At 42.7% G+C, this 7,009-nt stretch overlaps 1 protein-coding gene across 1 annotated transcript in view; it reads right to left on the bottom strand.

Moving 5' to 3' along the window:
• The window catches only part of LOC135515806 (liprin-alpha-2-like), a 244,032-nt gene extending 237,554 nt beyond the window's left edge, over window positions 1-6,478 (bottom strand). The window contains exon 1 of the mRNA XM_064939544.1: window positions 6,174-6,478. The gene's annotated coding sequence lies outside the window, so the exon portion shown is untranslated. The remainder of the gene's footprint in view (window positions 1-6,173) is intronic.
• Between the last annotated feature and the right edge of the window lie 531 nt (window positions 6,479-7,009).

Genomic DNA, 7,009 nt, shown 5'->3' with positions numbered 1-7,009 from the left:
GGCCCCGGCACACAGCCAGCCTCCCACTGCCTCCCGTTCAGACACCATCCGTTACCATTTAAACCTGAGAGACCAGACTAGACTAGAGAGCTGGAGTCCGTGATGATCATCCGGTCCAGCTGTATAGTAAAACCCTACTGTTCCAAACACAGGTTGTGTACAGCGGAGGACCTAACTCCAGATGCTCATAGGGTTCATGTCTTTAAACGGGAAGAGAAGAAACAATTGAGTGTCGCACACTGTTATCACACAATAATAACTCATAATTTAATGACACCAATTAGACTTGATTACAGCTCATTCAACTTATTGTCTCAGCAACACAGAAACAGGCGATCGGTCCACATCTCATCCTCAAAGAAAACACAAAAATTCCACCAATGGATTTTCCCATTTCTACAACTATGTTAAAGTAGATTTCGGTTGGCTACTTGGACAAACGATTTTCCCCCAAAACGCCAGGATGCTACTGTATGTTGTCGCTACGCAGCGGCACGCCTACCAAGTACAGTGACAGGCGGGAGGGGGGGGGGCTGGTGTGCAGGGGGCAGGGAGGCAGGCGGGCAGGGAGAGAGGTTTGAGTTAGTGTGTGTTGGCTTATGAACCCCATGGCTTCTTAAACTAACATAGAACACACAGTGAACATTGTTTAGTGTCTCTGACAGTGTTTGTAGTGGACTGCTTCTTATTGCCATGCACCGTAGTGTGAACGTGATGCAGTGGTTTAAGATACACCCAGGACAGAGCTAACAGCTTTCATGTCACCGTCTAAGGGGTATAGTCACATGAAACAGACAGAAATGTGTGTACTGCTGTGTGTAGCATAGTGATACAATCAGAGGCCTACAACCTAGTCTGACCATATCTGTATATTACACTATCATGGGCCAGTTATGAGGCTATTATCAACATGTCGTCAATAAAAACAACTCTATAGCCAATTCAATCCTTTATTTTGACCTTTATGTCAGAATAACCACACGCAATAACGCCACAAACCAGAACAAATGGACGTGGAGTCTATAAACGCAGTACAGAAAATGAGGCAGGTTAAGTCAATAGAAAGTATATGAAAAAAAATAAGACCAGCGCGACCATTTCAGCGCGCATTTCTAACTACCCCATAAAACCACTAAAACGCAAGGACAAGGATGAAATGGAATGATATCAAATCAGAGAGAGGGGATGAGACGCTCAATAGAACACATTCTGCACCACAGAGGCGGCGGGGAGGTGGGAGGAACGTGCACTGGCAGGATCAATGGGTGTTGCTCCCTGTGCCATATGCCAATTAATTAATTATTCAGAGGGATTGGAGGGCTGGGTTACCTTCCCAATCAGTGCAGAGCCCCCCCCCCCCTCCTGTCTTCCAACCCCCACCACTACCGATTCCATCTAACCCCACTGCATCCCTCTGGAGTGGTGCATAGGGGGCAGACTGACACCTTCTGTGGTGCATCCACGGAGAATGACAGAGGCCTCAAGTGAACAAAAGCCAGTTTAAGCGTGGGCAGCGCCATTGAGGGCTTCCACCATTTTAAAGAGGTCAAAGTAGCCAACTGGGTGTGGATTCCTATGGGTTGTAGCCTCTTTGGCGCTGCCCATGCTGTCACAGATGCTATAATGCCTCCAGATATAAAGGAGTCCTCTATCTATCTCTATGGGCACCTCACACCCAATACAGTCAAAGCCTTCCTGTACCCTTGTGGTGACAACTGTAGGATTCTACATTCTCTTTATGAAGGTGTAACATTGGAACCGCCATTGGGAGTATCACTGTACTGTATATGAATTGCCATCATGCATCTTCGAGGAATTATCTTAGATATTTCATTGAATATTTACTGACTATGGAGGTCAGAAAGCACATAGAAAATCTTCACAAATGAAAAGTCATGAGAAATATTACAGTGCAGCAGGTGGCTAAACATCCACATTGGAACTGGGACCGAGGCACTTACAAATGCTTGGCCCAATGGTCCTGCACTAACCACTCCACAAATCAGCAAGTTCCCTCTAACTTCCTGAATGGCCTGACTTTAATCTAATTCATGGGGGACAATTCAATGTGTAGATGTTAGATAAGGAGCTCCACAACAGCAACACAAGGGCCTGGTTCAGAGTGATACAGCCAAGCGTGGCTATTCAGCACTGTTCTCAACACCCAGGAACATGGGAAGATGTGTAGAGAGGGATGAAAGAAATCAAATGAAGCCTATACATCAGGGTTAAATCCCATCAGAGACACACTGTGGCCTTGTTATCAGTAATATTACAATGCTCGAATTTGAACGATTTGGTTCTGACACTCATCAGAAATGACATACAGGTAGGTCTTATTAACAGGTTATGACATATCAAGTTTTTGTTTTTAAATATGTCAATAATTTGACTGTGTCAGTAATTTCCTGTGTACCAAACAGTCCTCTGTACATACGTTATAGAGGGCATGCTAAAGAAAAACACATGTTGATGAGTCACATTCAACTAGACACCTAGTATACTGAAACACATTTCTACGGTGTGAAATATTAGCTGAGTCAAGATCAATTGTTTCCATTCTTCACCATGTGAATGACAAGGAGGTGGAGAGCTGTTGTGTGAGGAACAACGCTAAGACTTACATCAGCACAACATGTACTCGACCAGGGGTTCCCATTTTGATGTGACCGCATTTTGATATCAAAGCATTTGTAGAAGAAGTTATGTACTGTAATCCAATGTTTACTTTTTTAACTGAGGCTATGACAGTCTATTACAAATCAGTCTGGCTGTACTTTTGACAGTATTTCAATCTGAAGGAAGTCTGGTTTGAAGTGACTGAAATGCATCGGAAAGGCTGTTGTGTATTTGATGAGCTTGTACCTTTCCTCTGTATAGTATATTTTATGTATTTTATGTGGCATTGTGTACAAATGTTCTCTCCAATTGTTTAGGCCACTGAGCAAATTTGAGGTATTCTGAAACTCCAACGTTATGAGAATTTTGTGCAACTTTCAGTGCGCGTTTACAGTGAACACTGATGCTGTATCCATACAGTTTTAGACATTAGCCAAAAGGCTATTGTGGCTATTTGAGCATAATGTAGGTCTACCAACAAAACTAATGGAGCAAATCCAGTTACATTTTCACATGGAAATAGCTTTCGATTTCTATGATATAGCCTACAGAAGCCTATATGTGGTGTTCAATGCAGGCCTACATTGCATGGGACTTTAAAAAAAATGTTTTTACATTAAGAAGGTCTTGAAATTAATTATTATTTGCTTTACTTAGTCTGTAACACCATGGGCCTGTAAATTGCATTGTGTTGTATGATGCAAGAAACCACTTTACAAAATAAAATGTATTATTATTACCATACAGATAATTAGATAATGTAGGTTTCCCCTCTGCCTATTGGCTTATTTACATATTCAAGCCTGTGTCAAAATACAACACTGCCCCATTATTTCGTTTTGATTTAATCTTTATTTGACTAGGCAAGTCAGTTAAGAACACATTCTTATTGCCAACGACAGCTTACCCGGCCAAATGGGGCCAATTGTGCGCTGCCCTATGGGACTCCCAATCACAGCCAGTTGTGATACAGCCTGGAATCGAACCAGGATCTGTAGTGATGCCTCTAGCACTGAGATGCAGTAAATGAAGTAATAAGGCCCGAGGAGATGTGGTATATGGCCAATATACCACAGCTAAGGGCTGTTGTTATGTACGACGCAACACAGAGTGCCTGGACACAGTCCTAAACTGTGGTATATTGCCAATATATCACAAACACCCGAGGTGCCTTATTACTATTAGAAAACTGGTTACTAATGTAATTAGAGCAGTAAAACTAAATGTTTTGTCATACCCGTGCTATACGGTATGATATACCAGTGCTGTCAGCCAGTCAGCATTCACGGCTCAAACCACCCAGTTTATAATGTTGATTCGACCACAGAAAAAACGTTGATGTATATGGGGCAAACTCAGTGAAGTTCAATCTCTAGTGTCTCTCCACGGTCAGACATTTCTTCTGCGCAGCAGTCCTGGAGGAAGTGTGCGCAGCTGAGAGGGTACATTGGTCCTGACTAAAGGCAAATCTACTTTTAAATAATGTCCATGCTTGATTTCTTGGCATGTGCCTAGGCCTAATGTGCAGCAGTGGAATGCTTTGGTGATCTTAAGTGTATCGGAAAACTATTAAGTCACACTCACTCATTCTCACTTTGGCACCTGTAGCACTTGGACAGGTGGAAACAGATGACACAGCAGTTTTGTGAATGAGGGAGAAGACAGAGAATTCCCATTCATATGACAGCCTATACCCGCAAATACACTTCAGACAACAATGCTGTTGGCTGCCAAAAGGACAGCTCTTCAACCCCTTCCAATGTAATCACTGCAACAGAACCCTAGTCTCTTGAGAAGCAGGTTCACAGAATATTAGCATGGTTGATGATGGAAGATCCCTCACATTTAAACAATACTCAATCCACTGCAAGTCTAGGACCTCTCCGTATGTTTCATGAGTCAGAAATGCACAAGGCAAGGAGTGCCTGGTTTCCTGACATGAAATCAATTTCATCTGACCAAGCCACTGAGCTCACTACACTGTGGGTGTAATATAACCCAACGTAGACACAAATGTAGGGCAAAGGACCTGTGAGTGGCTGATTCATTGAGTAAAGCCTCACGTCTCCCCCCCACCCCACTGACTCTCACAACTAGTGAATGGGCTGCCGACTGGGATGGGGATGAGAAGGGGGGTTGAGTGTAGAGTTTCACCCAGCAGGCTGTCATTAAGGAGCAGGAGAGAATGGGCAGAGGAGGGTTTACATGTGTATGTATGTGTATGTGTGTGTATGTAAACCAGTGTTGCCTGAGCACGGCCTCACCTATACCCCAACCCCCTACAGCAAGGTCATGCAAACAATCAATCGATGGAGATGAATAAGAACACGGATAGAACTGGGCCAAAAAGACAATGAAGGCCAGTTCTGATTTGCAGCCGGTCGCCTGGGTCAGTCTGACATCGTTTCAATGGCAAAGCTGGGCATTTTATGCTACCTTTACTTTGGCGTCTGGCAATTATGCAAATTGGGCCATAAATTAAATGAAATTATAATTTTATAGACATAAAGGCCGCTCATTCTCTCTGCCTGTTACTACCGGTTGCCCTCTGCATGATCCCATGTAGCAATAAGCGCTGTTCTCTCACCAGACATATTAAGCACAGTGTATTGGCATGACAGAGGTCCATCAGAGAGAAATCAACTCAGTTGTATACTCATTAAGGTGACATGATTATCTTACTATAATCACTGGTCTACATTAGACGTGCACATGGATCCAGCAGGACGGGCACCCAAAGGAGCATCAGACAACATGAGCAGAGCATATGTATGTAATGTATGTAATGTGGTATGGCTTGTACATGTGGTTTCACCTGTCATTTTCTACATTGACATCGCAGTGACAAAGAGCATGAAGATAGAATTGTCATAATTGAATGAGATGTTAATGTGTTATAATTACTGAGTCAAGGGCATATATGTGATTTAATTAGGTTTTCATCCATCTATTAGTGTGTGTGTGTGTGTGTGTGTGTGTGTCTGTGTGTGTGTGTGTAGCAGAAGGAGCCTGAATGCTCAATCTTCACTCATTCCTCAGATGTGAATAGTATTCACTGCTAATATAGAGGAGGGGCACATATTCTACTCATGACAGCCCAGTGCTCTATTCCTCAGAAACACATGACATGCGCGGAATAGTGAGCTAATCTCATCTTTGCACAGTAACATTGTTTTGCATGCTCTTTAATGATAATTGTGGAGAATCCTTGGCCATTTTTAAGTGCATTACATCATGCATGCATCTCCATCCCGCCCCCTTTAACTATCTCTTTCGCTACACTCTGACAGTGTCCGGATTTTCTGTAGCTCTCCACTATACTATAGGCATTGGTTACATACTAACGCAAAATGTAGGCTATGGGCACGTCCGTTTATATTTAGTAGGCTACTCCAACATCTTTCACATCATTAACGAAGTTGAGGGTGAGAGGTTGCCTATTTCTAAATCACCTTGGGCGCGCTCTCTGTGCAAAACAGCAATCATTATCTCGACAGACAATTGGTAAAACAATCAATGACATTCTATTCGCCCACAACAGTTTCCATACTTACGTTTTTTTCCTTTAGGCTGACGTTACTGTATGTAGGCTCCTTCAATGGATCAATGACAACTGCGGTCTCCGCGAGCTAACGAAATCGCACAGCTGGGACCATTAGCGGCCAATCCAGTCCTAGGATGAAGCTCCAATGGCAAAACGCAGCGACAAGAAAGCTCCGATGAAATGTGCGGAGGCATAAACCGCTGGCATTTTCAAAAACTTGAAATTGCCCTGTTCCGTGGTGACATTTGGTTCTCCAGATATACCCATTGGTAAAAATATGGCATGTTACAAATTCCTGATGCGAGAAGAAGAGTCGGTAAAGACCATTGTTTCAGCTGGCGGAGGGGAGGTGTGCTGTATCTTAAAGTTGCAGTTGTTCAATTCTCTGCTCACCAGAATATGTTCACGATACATAGAATTTGTGTATCAATGATATATTTTTTCTTGGATGAAAAATACAAGTTGTATTTAAAAGTAGAATAGCCTCATGCGTAATGGCCAGTAAATGCTATGCATGTCAGGAATTTGCAACATGACTGTATGATATGGAATCCATATTGTGTTAACATTACATATATAAATATCCCTTTTAAAAAATACCGTCATCATATTGTCACAGCCTAATGTTATGTTATTTAACATGTGTTTTCATTAGTCCAGTTAGCCTATTGAAAACACACATCACAGTTTTACAATCGGATCGATGCATTCACAAAAAAATATTCCCTCCACTTCTATGCGTTCTCACCTTTCCCTTTCACAGAGATGGTTTCTGCCAGGCTCGGGAATAAATTGTGTAGTAATCGAGCCTGTGCTTCCAATTATGTTTACATCTCCCCAGACGAC

The sequence above is a fragment of the Oncorhynchus masou genome, chromosome 27, assembly GCF_036934945.1.
Source record: "Oncorhynchus masou masou isolate Uvic2021 chromosome 27, UVic_Omas_1.1, whole genome shotgun sequence".
In the NCBI taxonomy this organism is placed as follows: Eukaryota; Metazoa; Chordata; class Actinopteri; order Salmoniformes; family Salmonidae; genus Oncorhynchus; species Oncorhynchus masou.
This window is presented reverse-complemented; position numbering and strand designations above follow the sequence as displayed.